This window comes from Cricetulus griseus, unplaced genomic scaffold, assembly GCF_003668045.3.
Source record: "Cricetulus griseus strain 17A/GY unplaced genomic scaffold, alternate assembly CriGri-PICRH-1.0 unplaced_scaffold_2, whole genome shotgun sequence".
In the NCBI taxonomy this organism is placed as follows: Eukaryota; Metazoa; Chordata; class Mammalia; order Rodentia; family Cricetidae; genus Cricetulus; species Cricetulus griseus.
The window spans coordinates 3,195,630-3,209,267 of NW_023276919.1; the positions used below are offsets into that span (position 1 = coordinate 3,195,630).

General features: G+C 45.5%; 1 pseudogene; it reads left to right on the forward strand.

The window, feature by feature from the left end:
* The window catches only part of LOC113838303, a 29,186-nt pseudogene extending 27,763 nt beyond the window's left edge, over positions 1–1,423 (forward strand).
* The last annotated feature ends 12,215 nt before the right edge of the window (positions 1,424–13,638 follow it).

A 13,638-nucleotide genomic window follows, 5' to 3' on the forward strand; every position in this document is an offset into this window, starting at 1 on the left:
TTTTAAGGTTTTTTTTAAAGTGTGTGTGCATATGAGCAGGTGCATGCCACAGTATGTGTGGAGGTCTGGTGTTGGTCCTTTACTACCTTGCTTGAAATAAATTTTTCTATTATAATCCAGCTGGGAGTTTCTGTGGATCCTCTTGCCTCCATCTCTCATCTCCCCATAGGAGCAGTGGGATTATAGATGCTTATGTCAAACATCCAGCATTTACATGGAGACTGAGGTTTTGAAATCATGTCTTCATCCTTTTGCAGCAATAAGCTTTTATTCGCTCATCCATCGCCCCAGTTCAGATTTAGCTATATGGAGATGAGTATACAGAATGCCCAATTGTCTAGGGAAAGCTCACAACACATGAAGGAGACAGAGCCAGCTGTCTGAAAAATGTACCTAGTATTGTGTTGAAAAAAATTACGTGTGGCAGGAGCTTCCTGAAGATAGTCAGGCAGTCTAGGCTGGGTAAGTTGGGCTGGCATGTTTGAAGCCCAGGTGCCTCTGTATTATTGGGCCTTTGGAGTTTGTTGCAGAGACGCTGCAACAAAAAATTTCCAAACTAATTTAGGGCCTTAGGGAAAAAGAGAAACGAGCCTAACAGCTAGGGTGGTAACTCTGGCATGAGCCCTGCATCTAGTTCGGGTCTTTGTTGGTGGCTGCCAAACCACAGGCAAGTGGCTTTTTGTGAATTTGTGCCTTAAATTTGGGCACCAAGTGTACCAATGCTCCAATTAGACTTAGTAATAAAAACCCAGTGTCAGAGATAGGGGCAAATGCTGAGAGATCAGAGAGACAATGGAGCAAAAACACAGCCAATTTACCAACTCAAATTCCCAGCCAAAAAGAGACTTATCTCCTGTATTTTCTTCCATGCATTCTTCTCTCTGCCCAGTCCAGCCATCTCACTGCCTGTATATCTGTACAAACCTCCAGACCTCTATGGCTAACTAGTGGCTAGCTCTGTCCTCTGATCTTCAGGCAAGCTTTCTTTGTTAGAGTCCAAACAAGATATCACCACAGCTTTCCTTCATTTCTTGCCTCTAATTCATCATCTTAGTCACAGAAAAATCTAATGAAAATGCTATAAATTACATTTCCTTTTGTCCAAATCTATATTTTTTGTCTTTCAATAAGCCCTATTACCATATCTTTATCAATATTGACACCCACTTTACCTAACACAGGTTCCTCTTTAGGTTCCTAATTCCCTAACACAGGGAAAGGTAATAGTCTGATGGTCACTTATGATGATGTCATGCTTTAATGAATTTGTTCAAGCTGTATTTCCCCTTTGAATGTACGTTTTCATTCTCTAGGTGAATTATATTTAAACATCTCCCCTTTTGTTCTCCTATCCCCATTTCCACCCCTTCTCCAACTCTCCCATGTGTTATTGCTCTCTTTCTTTTGTAGTGTTGAAGACTGAATCCAGGGACTGTGTGAACTGTCTATAGTTAATTTTGTTACCTTCTATAAATTTTGAGAAACGAATTTTGATGAGATGATCAGGGTGACCTTGAACACACCCTGTAACTCAGGATGGCTTTGAACATGGGAACCTATGGTTTAATTTCCTGAGTACCTGGGATTATAGGCTGTAGCCATCATATTTCACCTAAACATTTCTGTGTTCTTAACCACTCAGGGTTAGGCAACGTACAAAATCTGATTCTGAGTATCATTCTTGTGAAATGTGGTTTTCCCTTGACCCACAGATGCCAATCAACGGTTTCTTAACTATTTTATCATTCTCCTGTTACTTACACTTATATATTCTAATTTGGTAAAAGTGTAGTATCAATACCCTAAAAAAATAGAAGAAATAATTCTATTTTTATTTGAAGATACCTTGTTTTTCTAGAAAAGTAGAGCAAATTGTGAGAAATAAGGCTTTTTGTCTGACCAGAATATCTTGAAAAAACGAATTGGTACATAAAATTTGCTGTCAGTGAGATTCTATTTTCTCCCCAAGTCCACAGTACTGTTTTTTAAGCCCAAGTTGAATATTTCACTATGGCAAAATGAAATAACTTACCCTGCATCATCCTGAAATAGAAAAAATCTAACCAGTATGTTATAAATTAAGCAAAAACATCAATATAATTGTTGAGAAGAAAAGATCTCTTGTTGATTACTTGATTATGTCTTATTTGAAAAAAATAATTCTGTTGGTTCAGAACTAGTTTTGCCTTTCCATCTCACCTTCTTTTCCATTAATAAGGTACCACAATGCTGAAATTTCTTTATTGTACTTGCCGCATGGTCCACACTAAAATTGCATTCGTTATTTATCTGAAAATGACATTTAAAATGGAGAGCGTCTTGGATTTTTTCTGGTAAATCAAACCTATCTGAAACCCAATACTTGCCAAGTTCTCATTTCTAGGAGCCATGAAATGCATGTCTCCTCTCCTCCAGCCAGTCACTAAAGCCAGACTCTTTTTTAGTTTGTTTGTTTTGGTTTTTCGAGACAGGGTTTCCCTGTGGCTTTGGAGGCTGTCCTGGAACTATCTCTTGTAGACCAGGTTAGTCTTGAACTCACAGTGATCTACCTGCCTCTGCCTCCTGAGTGCTTGGATTAAAGGCGTGCACGACCACCGCCCGGCCATAAAGCCAGACTTTTACAAGGCATATTAGAGCCTAGACACTTCCCTTTTGGTACCTCTCTATTAATTATTTCCCTTAATTTGTTGATGCTAACACCTTAGTTTCAACTCTCATCACTTTCTCTCTGGATGTTTGTAGTAGCATCCTTGGTGGTCTCCATACTTCTTAATCTTGGATTCTTTATATCCTTCAATCTGTTCTAAATCTTTTCTCCACTGTCTTCCTCAACTCTTCTGCACATTGTTTTCTAGTCATTCTTGTATGAACATGCTATTTTATTTCTTATTTCTTACTTTATTTCTTTGTTGATTACAGTAGGTTAGAATAATAAATACCTTCTACTTTACCTGATGTCTTAACTTTTAGGTTTCCAAGGTCTGCAACGCTAAAAGCTATTTCTTATTACTGTGTACTTTTTCAGCTAATACATGAATCTTCAACACTGCTTTTCTCTTTCTGAGAACCTAATACCACTACAGTGGACTAGTGTTAATTTGTCCATGGAATTCATAGTGCTAGAAGGCTTTATAGTGACTGACACATGCTGCTTTGTCCATGTAACAAAGTTGTCACTGCCTAAGGCACAGGGCCGTTTTGCCAGGATTTGTTGAGGAGTCAAGAGATCATTCTGGATCCAAAGGGCAGGCTAATCAATTCACTAGAAGAAAGTGGATCAGAACTTGGAGAAAAATCTCAGTAAGGTTTTTAATTTTGTTATTTTACATAATTACTTAGATTTGGAAATCTAGAACCCTAGTTTGCCAATAAATAGGAAACATGAAGCAAATGCTTGGCAAATCTTGACTTAAAATAAATTCCAATTTGAAGAACATAGGAGGAAAATCTATCATTTTTAATAGTATGTGGTTATAAAATTTTTAGCAAGCTATATAAAGAAGTAATTCAATTTACAGAGGTGAAAGGAAAGTCACCCCAAAGATTTTAACTCAGCTGCTTTTAATTGGAAACATGACTTTCTTTTAAAAGGATAACGATAGAAAAACTTTCTGCTTCTTTATACCTTTATACCGCTACCTTTAATGCACCTTTGGTTGTTGGTGCCCCTGGGCAACCTCAAGGAATCAGGTTATAGGTGTATGCTTTATTTCCCTCATTAAGGCTTCTGGGCACCATTTAAAACAGTAACTTTCAACTATGGATACAGTTTAAAAACATATTGGCAATGTATAAGAAATATGGTTATCTAGGAACTAGCCCAGAGATTTTAGTTTGATATAGAGGAAGCCTGAACTATGCATTTCCTAAAATCTATGTGGACTAGTTTTACATGTAATGACAGAGTGTTTGTGGTATAATCCTTTAATTGATGTTTTCCAAATAAAGATTCAACTACTTTTTAAAGGCTACCCATCCCAATGAAAACCAGATGTGGCCTAAGTACCCAGTAGCCAGCTGTTTGCATCTGCTATGATGTCAACTCCTAGAGGTTCTTAGAATCTATTCATAATAGACCACACAGCAGACACAGTGCTGATTCCATCTTTAATCTCATACAGGACTGTGTTCCCAGTGGTTCCTTGTAAATTGGGATCTTACAATGAGAAAATCACTGTTGGAAAAACATACATGAAATTCAATTTTTTTTTTTTGGTTTTTCGAGACAGGGTTTCTCTGTGTAGCTTTGGAGCCTATCCTAGCACTCACTCTGGAGACCAGGCTGGCCTTGAACTCACAGAGATCAGCCTGCTTCTGCCTCTCAAGTGCTGGGATTAAAAGCATGTGCCACCAACATCTGGCTCTTTCAGTTTTTAATATGATTCTTCTGAAACAGAACCAAAAGTAGGAATTTTTGATGAGATGACAGTTGTAGTTTCTGTATAGTTTCCAGAAAAATACCTCCTTTAAAAACACCAAGATATGTATCTATAAATCTCATAAATTCATAGGTTGTTTCCCAATGGGTCATTGGGATTTATCAGGAGTCTAAAGATGTCACAGATCCTCTTTTGTCTATTTTATGCATTGTACTACTTCACTACTGAAGTTTTTGTTAAACTACAACTAACATGGAACTAAATTCAGGAGAAGTGATTGGAAACAAAAACTCAGTTTTTACAAGATGAAATAGTAGTGTATGTATTTTTTTGCTAGAAGTCAAGAGAAATGCATTCTTTGAGCCTGCTGAAATGGCTATAAAATATTGGACTCAATTCTATATTGAAGTAGAATGCTTATATCACATAGCAATTCTGTTGAATTATGGAGAAATGACTAAAGTGTTTGCCACAGTGGCTTTACCACTTTACATTTGTACCAGTAACACTCTAAGACTAATTTATCTGCTTCAGCAACAACATTTAATTTCTGCATTTTTTATTTTGCACTTTCCTTTCTCTTTCTCTTTTGTTCTTTCTTTCTTTCTTTCTTTTTCTCTCTTTTCTTTCTTTCCTTCCTTCCTTCCTTGTTTTCTTCCTCCCTCCCTCCTTCCTTCCCTCCCTCCCTGTCTCCCTTTCTGTCTCCCTCCCTCCCTCCCTCTCTCTCCCTCCCTCCCTCTCTGTCTCTCTCTCTTTCTTTCTTTGCTTTTTGGAAACAGGGGTTCCCTGTGGCTTTGGAGGTTGTCCTGGAACTAGCTGTTGTAGACGATGCTTGATGAGAGCTGCATTGACAAATGTGACCTGGGTGACAGAGGGGTGCTGGTGTCACAGATGAGAGCTGTGTGACAGATGAGTGCTGGAGTTACAGATGAGAGCTGGGTGACAGATTAGATCTGGAGTGACAGAGGAGAGCTGGGTGACAGATGAGAGCTGGGTGAGAGATGAAAGCTTGGGTGACAAATGAGACCTGGGTGACAGAGGAGGGTGGGTGTCACACATGTGAGCTGTGTGGCAGCTGTTAGCTGGTGTCACAGATGAGAGCTGTGTGACAGATTAGAGCTGGAGTGACAGATGAGAGCTGTGTGACAGATTAGAGCTGGGTGACAGATGAGAGCTGGGTGACAGTTGTGTGTTTGGTGTCAGATGTGTGCTGTGTGACAGATGAGACCTGGGTGACAGATGAGAATTGGTTGATAGATGTCATCTGGGTGACAACTGGAAGCTGTTTGACAGATGAGAGCTGGGGTCACAGATGAGAGCTGGGGTGAGTGATGTGTGCTGGTTTACACATGAGAGCTGGGTGACAGATGTGTGCTTGGTGACAGATGTGTGCTGGGTGACAGATGAGTGCTGGGGGACAAATGAGACCTGGGTGAAAGATGAGAGTTGGTGTCACAGATGATAGCTGGGTGACAGATGAGAGCTGGATGACAGATGAGAGATGGGTGACAGATTAGAACTTGAGTGACAGATGAAAGATGGGGGACAGATGAGAGCTGAGTGACAGATATGAGCTGGATTGACAGATGAGAGTTGGGGCACAATGAGAGCTGGTTGACAGATGAGAGCTGGGTGACAGATGAGAGCTGGAGTGACAGATGAGAGCTGAGGGCTGGGTGACATATTTGTGCTGGCCGACAAATGTGAGCTAGGTGAGTGAAGTGAGCTGGGTAAGAGATGAGAGCTGGTTTGACAAATGTGACCTGGGTGACAGATGAGAGTTGGTGTCAGAGATTAGAGCATTGTGGCAGATGTTAGCTGGTGTCACAGATGAGAGCTGTGTGACAGATTAGAGCTGGAGTGACAGATGAGACCTGGGTGACAGATTAGAGCTGTGTGACAGAGGAGAGCTGGGTGACATATGTGTGCTTGTTGTCAGATGTGGGCTGTGTGACACATGAGAGCTGGGTGACCGATGAGAGTAAGTTGATAGATTTCACCTGTGTGACAGAAAGGACCTGGGTGTCAGATGAGAGCTGGGCTGATAGATGAGACCTGGGGGACAGAGGAGAATTGGTTGAAAGTTGTCCTCTGGGTGACAGATGAGAGCTTTGCTCACAGATGTGAGCTGGGTGACAAATGTGTGCTTGGTGACAGATCTGTGCTGGGTGACTGTAGAGAGCTGTGTGAGAGTTGAGAGTTGGGTGATAAATGTGCGCTTGGTGACAGATGAGTGCTTGTTGACAGATGAAATCTTGGTGACAGATGAGAGCTGGTGTGTGCTGGGTCACAGATGATTGCTGGGGTGACCGATGAGATCTGGGGTGACAGATGAGAGCTGTGTGACAGATGAGAGCGGCATGACAAATGAGAGCTGGGTGACAGATGACAGCTGGGTGACAGATGAGAGCTGGTGTGTGCTGGGTCACAGATGATTGCTGGGGTGACCGATGAGATCTGGGGTGAAAGATGAGAGCTGTGTGACAGATGAGAGCGGCATGACAAATGAGAGCTGGGTGACAGATGTATGCTGGGTGACAAATGATAGCTGAGATGACAGATGAGAGCAGGTTGATAGATGAGAGCTGGGTGACAGATGTGTGTTGGGTGACAAATGAGAGCTGAGATGACAGATGGGATCTGGTTGACAGATGAGAGCTTGGTGAGATTTATTAGCTGAGTGACAGATGAGACCTGGGTGACAGATGAGAGCTGGGGTGACAGATGAGACCTGGGTGACAGATGAGAGTTGGTTGATAGATGTCATCTGGGTGACAGATGGGAGCTGGGTGACAGATGAGAGCTGGGTTGATAGATGAGACCTGGGTGACAGACGAGAGCTGGGTGACAGATTAAAACTTGAGTGACAGATGAAAGATGGGGGACAGATGAGAGCTGAGTGACAGATATGAGCTGGATTGACAGATGAGAGATGGGGCACAGATGAGAGCAGGGTGACAGATGACAGCTGGGTGACAGATGAGAGCTGGAGTGACAGATGAGAGCAGAGGGCTGCGTGACATATTTGTGCTGGCCGACAAATGTGAGCTAGGTGACTGAAGTGAGCTGGGTGATAAATGTGGGCTAGGTGACAGATGAGTGCTTGGTGACAGATGAGAGCTGGGTGTCAGATGAGAGCTGTTGTGTGCTGGGTGACATATGAGAGCTTCAGGACAGATGAGTGCTGTGGTGACAGATATTATCTGGGGTGACAGATGAGAGCTGTGTGACAGATGAGAGCTGGATGACAAATGAGAGCTGGGTGACAGATGTGTGCTGGGTGACAAATGAGAGCTGAGATGACAGATGAGAGCAGGTTGACAGATGAGATCTTGGTGAGATTTGTTAGCTGGGTGACAGATGAGACCTGGGTGACAGATGAGAGCTGGGGTGACAGATGAGACCTGGGTGGCAGATGAGAGTTGGTTGATAGATGTCATCTGGGTAACAGATGGGAGCTGGGTGACCGATGAGAGCTGGCTTGATAGATGAAACCTGGGGGACAGAGGCGAATTGGTTGACAGTTGTCATCTGGGTGACAGATGAGAGCTGGGGTCACAGATGAGAGCTGGGATGAGAGATGTGTGCTGGTTTATAGATGAGAGCTGGGTGACAGATGTGTGCTTGGTGACAGATCTGTGCTGGGTGACTGTAGAGAGCTGAGTGACAGATGAGTGTTGAGGTGACAAATGAGACCTGGGTGAAGGAGGAGAGTGGTGTCACAGATGAGAGCTGGGTGACAGATGAAAGATGGGTGACAGGTGACAGCTTCCTGTCAGATGAGAGCTGGAGTGACAGTTGAGAGCTGGTTGACAGATATGAGCTGGGTTACAGATGAGAGCTGGTGTGACAAATGTGAACTGGGTGACAGAGGAGAGCTGTAGTGAGAGAGGAGAGCTGGAGTGAAGATGAGAGCTTTATGACAGATGACAGATGGTTGACAGATTAGAGCTTGAGTGACAGATGAGTGTTGGGGGACAGATGAGAGCTGGTTGACAGATGAAAGCCGAGAGCAGGGTGACATATTTGTGCTGGCTGAAAAATGTGAGGTAGGTAACTGAAGTGAGCTGTGTGAGAGTTGAGAGTTGGGTGATAAATGTTACCTGGGTGACAGATGAGAGCTGGGGTCACAGATGAGAGCTGGGATGAGAGATGTGTGCTGGTTTACAAATGAGAGCTGGTTGTCAGATGTGTGATTAGTGACAGATATGTGCTGGGTGACAGTAGAGAGCAGGGTGACAGATGAGAGCTGGGGAGACAGATGAGAGCTGGGTGACAGATGAGAGATGAGGTCACAGATGAGAGCTGTGTGACAGATGAGTGCTGGAGTGACAGAGGAGACCTGGGTTACAGATTAGATCTGGAGTGACAGAGGAGAGCTGGGAGACAAATGAGAGCTGGGTGAAAGATGAGAGCTGGGGTGACAAATGAGACCTGGGTGACAGAGGAGAGTTGGTGTCACAGATGTGAGCTGTGTGGCAGGTGTTAGCTGATGTCACAGATGAGAGATGTGTGACAGATGAGAGCTGGGTGACAGATGAGAGGTGGGGTGACAGATGAGAGGTGGGGTGACAAATGAGACCTGGGTGAAGGAGGAGAGTTGGTGTCATAGATGAGAGCTGTGTGACAGATGAGAGCTGGAGTGATAGATGAGAGCTGGGTGACAGATGAAATTTGGGTGTCAGATGAGAGCTGGGCTGACATATGAGAGCTGGGTGACAGATGAGATCTGGGGTGACAGATGAGATGGGTGACAGATGAGAGCAGGGGTGAAAGATGATAGCTGGTGACAGATATGAGCTGGGAGACAGATGAAATTTGGTGACAAATGAGACCTCGTTGACAGAGGAGAGTTGGTGTCAGAGATTAGAGCTGTGTGGTAGATGTTAGCTGGTGTCACAGATGAGAGCTGTGTGACAGATTAGAGCTGGAGTGACAGATGAGACCTGGGTGACAGATTAGAGCTGGGTGACAGATGAGAGCTGGGTGACAGATGTGTGCTTGTTGTCAGATGTATGCTGTGTGACAGAGGAGAGCTGGAGTGGCAGATGAGAGCTGGGGTGACAGATGAGACCTGGGTGACAGATGAGAGTTGGTTGATAGATGTCAACTGTGTGATAGATGGGAGTTGGGTGACAGATGAGAGCGGGGCTCCCAGATGGGAGCTGGGTGACAGATGAGATCTGGGGTGACAGATGAGATGTGTGACAGATGAGAGCAGGAGTGACAGATGAGAGCTGGGTGACAGATATGAGCTTGGTGACAAATGAGAGTTGGTGACAAATGAGACCTGGGTGACAGAGGAGAGTTGGTGTCAGAGATTAGAGCTGTGTGGCAGATGTTAGCTGGTGTCACAGATGAGAGCTGTGTGACAGATTAGAGCTGGAATGACAGATGAGACCTGGGTGACTGATTAGAGCTTGGTGACAGATGAGACATGGGTGACAGATGTGTGCTTTTGTCAGATGTGTGCTGTGTGACAGATGAGAGCTGGGTGACCGATGACAGCTGGGGTGACAGATGAGACCTGGGTGACAGATGAGAGCTGGTTGATAGATGTGAACTGGGTGACAGATGGGAGCTGCGTGACAGATTATAGCTGGTGTCACAGATGAGAGCGGGCGTGAGAGATGTGTGCTGGTTTACAGATGAGAGCTGGGTGACACATGTGTCCTTGGTGACAGATGTGTGCTGGGTGACTGTAGAGAGCTGGGTGACAGGTGAGTGCTGGTGTGAAAAATGAGACCTGGTTGAAGGAGGAGAGTTGGTGTCACAGATGAGAGCTGGGTGACAGATGAGACCTGGGTGACAGAGGAGATTTGGTGTCACAGATGAGAACTAGGTGGCAGTTGTTAGCTGGGTGACAGGTGACTGCTGCCTGTCAGATGAGAGCTGGAGTGCCAGATGAGTGCTGGGTGACAGATATGAGCTGTGTGACAGATGAGAGCTGGTTTGACAAATGTGACCTGGGTGACAGATGAGAGCTGGGTGACAGATGAGAGCTGGAGTGACAGATGAGAGCTGGGAGACTTAGAAGTGCTGGAATGACAGATGAGAGCTGGGTGACAGATGAGAGGTGGGGTGACAAATGAGACCTGGGTGACAGAGAAGAGCTGGTGTCACAGATGAGAGCTGTGTGACAGATGAGAGCTGGAGTGATAGATGAGAGCTGGGTGACATATGAGAGTTGGGTGTCAGATGAGAGCTGGGCTGACATATGAGAGCTGGGTGACAGATGAGATCTGGGGTGACAGATGAGATGGGTGACAGATGAGAGCAGGGGTGACAGATGATAGCTGGTGACAGATATGAGCTGGGTGACAGATGAAATTTGGTGACAAATGAGACCTCGTTGACAGAGTAGAGTTGGTGTCAGAGGTTAGAGCTGTGTGTCAGATGTTAGCTGGTGTCACAGATGAGAGCTGTGTGACAGATTAGAGCTGGAGTGACAGATGAGACCTGGGTGACAGATTAGAGCTGGGTGACAGAGGAGAGCTTGGTGACAGATGTGTGCTGGTGTGTGCTGGGTGACAGATGATTGCTGCGGTGACAGATGAAAGCTGGCTGACAGATGAGAGCTGGTGTGTTCTGGGTGACAGATGATTGCTGGGGTGACAGATGAGAGCTGAGTGAGAGAAGAGATCTGGGTGACAGGTGAGAGCTTGTTGACAGATGTGTCCTTGGTGACAGATGAGAGCTTCAAGACAGAAGAGTGCTGTGGTGACAGATGAGATCTGGCGTGACAGATTAGAGCTGCGTGACAGATGAGAGCTGGACTGACAGATGAGAGCTGGATGACAGATAAGTGCTGGAGTGACAGATGAGAGATGGGCGACTGATTATAGCTTGAGTGACAGATGAGATTTGGGGGACAGATGAGAGCTGAGTGACAAATATAATCTGGATTGACAGATGAGAGATGGGGCACAGATGAGAGCTAGTTGACAGATGAGAGCTGGGTGACAAATGATAGCTAAGCTGACAGATGAGAGCAGGTTGACAGAGGAAAGCTGGGTGAGATATGTTAGATGGGTGACAGATGAGAGTTGGGTAACAGATGTGTGCTTGGTGTCAGATGTGTGCTGTGTGACAGATGAGAGCTTGGTGACCGATGAGAGCTGGGTGACAGATTAGATCTGGAGTGACCGAGGAGAGCTGGGTGACAGAAGAGAGCTGGGTGAGTGATGAGAGCTGAGGTTACAAATGAGACCTCGGTGACAGAGGAGTGTTGATATCACAGATGTGAGCTGTGTGGCCGCTGTTAGCTGGTGTCACAGATGAGAGCTGTGTGACAGATTAGAGCTGGAGTGACAGAGGAGAGCTGGGTGACAGATTTGAGCTGAGTGACAGATGAGAGCTGGGTGACAGATGTGTGCTTGTTGTCAGATGTGTGCTGTGTGACAGAGGAGAGCTGGGTGACCTATGAGAGCTGGGGTGACAGATGAGACCTGGGTGACAGATGAGAGTTGGTCGATAGATGTAAACTGTGTGATAGATGGGAGCTGGGTGACAGATGAGAGCTGGGGTCACAGATGAGAGCTGGGATGAGAGATGTGTGCTGGTTTACAGATGAGAGCTGGGTGACAGATGTGTGCTTGGTGACAGATGTGTGCTGGGTGACAGATGAGTGTTGGGGTGACAAATGAGACCTGGTTGAAGGAGGAGAGTTGGTGTCACAGATGATATCTGTGTGACAGATGAGAGCTGGAGTGACAGATGAGAGCTGGGTGACAGATGACAGCTGGGTGACAGATGAGAGCTGGAGTGACAGATGAAAGCTGGGGGACAGATGAGAGCTGAGTGAGAGATAAGAGCTCTATTGACAGATGAGAGCTGGCGTGATAGATGAGAGCTGGGTGACAGATGAGAGCTGGAGTGACAGATGAGAGCTGAGAGCTGGGTGACATATTTGTGATGGCTGACAAATGTGAGCTATGTGACTGAAGTGAGCTGGGTGAGAGATGAGAGTTGTTTGATAAATGTGGGCTGGGTGACAGATGAGTGCTTGGTGACAGATGAGAGCTGGGTAACAGATGAGAGCTGGTGTGTGCTGGGTGACAGATGAGAGCTTCATGACAGATGAGTGCTGGGGTGACAGATGGTATCTCGGGGGACAAATGAGAGCTGTGTGATAGATGAGAGCAGGATGACAAATAAGAGCTGTGTGACAGATGTTTGCTGGGTGACAAATAAGAGCTGAGATGACAGATGAGAGCAGGTTGACAGATGAGAGCTTGGTGAGATTTGTTAGCTGGGTGACAGATGAGACCTGCGTGACAGATGAGAGCTGGGGTGACAGATGAGACCTGGGTGACAGATGAGAGTTGGTTGATAGATGTCATCTGGGTGACAGATGGGAGCTGGGTGACAGATGAGAGCTGGGTTGATAGATGAGACCTGGGGGACAGATGAGAATTGGTTGACAGTTGTCATCTGGGTGACAGATGGGAGCTGGGGTCACAGTTGAGAGCTGGGATGAGAGATATGTGCTGGTTTACAGAAGAGAGCTGGGTGACAGATATGTGCTTGGTGACAGATCTGTGCTGGGTGACTGTAGAGAGCTGAGTGACAGATGAGTGCTGGGGTGACAAAAGAGACCTGGGTGAAGGAGGATAGTTGGTCTCACTGATGAGAGCTGGGTGACAGATGAAAGATGGGTGACAGAACAGAGCTGGGTGACAGATGAGAGTAGGGTGACAGATGAGACCTGTGTGACAGAGGAGATTTGGCGTCATAGATGAGAGCTAGGTGGTAGATTTTAGCTGTGTGACAGGTGACATATGCCTGTCAGATGAGAGCTGGAGTGACAGATGAGAGCTATGTGACAGATATTAGCTGGGTGACAGATGAGAGCTGGTGTGACAAATGTGACCTGGGTGACAGATGAGAGTTTGGTGACAGATGAGAGCTGGAGTGACAGATGTGTGTTTTTTGTCAGATGTGTGCTGTGTGACAGATGAGAGCTGGGGTGACAGCTGAGACCTGGGTGACAGATGAGAGTTGGTTGATAGCTGTCATCTGGATGACAGATGGGAGCTGGGTGACAGATGAGAGCTGGGTTGATAGATGAGACCTGGGGGACAGATGAGAATTGGTTGACAGTTGTCATCTGGGTGACAGATGAGAGCTGGTGTCACAGATGAGAGCTGTGTGACAGATTAGAGCTGGAGTGACAGATGAGACCTGGGTGACAGATTAGAACTTGGTGACAGATGAGAGCTAGGTGACAGATGTATGCTTTTTGTCAGATGTGTGCTGT